Source organism: Mus caroli, chromosome 13, assembly GCF_900094665.2.
Source record: "Mus caroli chromosome 13, CAROLI_EIJ_v1.1, whole genome shotgun sequence".
NCBI classification, from domain to species: domain Eukaryota; kingdom Metazoa; phylum Chordata; class Mammalia; order Rodentia; family Muridae; genus Mus; species Mus caroli.
Window position 1 is genome coordinate 17,135,415 of NC_034582.1, and position 1,603 is coordinate 17,137,017.

The following is a 1,603-nucleotide window of genomic DNA, read 5'->3' on the forward strand; positions in this document are numbered from 1 at the left end:
TCCTTTTTCAAGATTGTCAGGAACCATTGTCCTCCACTAGTTTGTTTCTTGCTTCTCTTAGTTTCTTCCTTGTGTCTCTTTGTGTCCTTTTGTCTGTTTCTTGGTCTCCAATAGTTAGGCTGATGGTGGCAAGATTAACTACAAATATGTATTAAAAGCAGTCCATATTTTCTTCTTCTGTTAATTTCCTTCTTCCACAGAAAGGGTTGGTTTTTTTCATGTCACTCACATTCCTGCTCCAGAACTCATGGACAAATGACGAGTGAACCATACCTCACAGTTAGAGATGGACTCTGTCACCTTTTCAGTGCAACAATTAGCCTATGCTAGCACTGAAAATGATAGCTATCAATTCTGCTTCTCTATGTGAACAGACAGCCCATGTGAGAGCCTGGATAGCTCAATTGGTAGAGCATCAGACTTTTAATCTGAGGGTTCAGGGTTCAAGTCCCTGTTCAGGCGCTGATACTTAAACTTTGAAGGTTAAACTTGATAGTAACTAACAAGGTGGTCTTTTATTCTACTCCAGCCAGATAGCAGTTTTAAAATTACCCTTCAGGAGGAACATGGTATGAAAAGCTTACAGAACACAGAGACCCTTCATTCAGTTCTAGGGTAGGTTGGTTTCAAATTATTGAAATATTCACTATGGTTTAGATTTAGATTTAACTGTCTTTCCATCTTATAGCTGAGCTCTTTGGCAGTTGGGGCGCTCTCCACCAAATTGTGGTCATGTCGTAGTGTAATGAGAATCACAAATATCAGGAGCTTATTAGCAAGCCCTGTGCTATGACAAAACACTCAACCTACTAGAAATAGTGTGCTTCCTTAAGAGTCACCTTTGCAGTTTATGCCAACCAGTATTAACAATGTGACTGACAGAAGAGTAGACTGAGGGAGGGGGGTTGTTTTTGTTTTTAAAAATATTTACTTTCCCTGTCAGAATATTATAAATTGTAGATAATAAAGTCTCTATGAACAATTCTAAGGAGAAAATAAAACAAAAAACATAAACAACCTCTAGATTGAATATGCTCAGCCAAATCAAGGGTCAAGTACAAACTTTGCTTTGTTTTTAAAATTTATGTGTATGAGACTTTGCAAGTGTGTACCACATTTGTGCCTGGTGACTACAGAGTTCAGAAGAGGATGTTGGATCACCTGCAACCGGAGTAATAGATGGTCATAGTCGCCATGTGCGTATCAGGAACCAAGCTTGGGTCCTCTGCAAGAGCAACACATACTTTGAACCGCTGAGGCATCTCTCCATCCCCTTGTTTGTCTGTCTGTCTTAAATCATGCGGGACAATGTAGTACATGGCCTATCCAAAAGCAATGTGTTGGGGTGTACTGGCTGTTTTTGTCAACTTGACACAAGCTGGAGTTGTCACAGAGAAAGGGGTCTCCCTTGAGGAAATGCCTCCATGAGATCCAGCTATTAGACATTTTCTCTATTAGTGATCAAGGGGGGAGGGCTCATTGTGGGTGGTGCCTTCCCTGGGAAAGCAAGCTGAGCAAGCCAGGGGAAGCAATTCAGTAAGCATGCTTACTTACTCCATGGCCTCTGCATCAGCTCCTACCTCCAAGTTCCTGCCCTGTGTGA

General features: G+C 41.4%; 1 non-coding gene across 1 annotated transcript; it reads left to right on the plus strand.

Annotated features, from left to right (window-relative positions):
* Positions 1-389: 389 nt before the first annotated feature.
* Trnak-uuu lies at positions 390-462 on the plus strand. Its single transcript has one exon. It is a non-coding gene; the product is annotated as a tRNA-Lys (tRNA).
* The last annotated feature ends 1,141 nt before the right edge of the window (positions 463-1,603 follow it).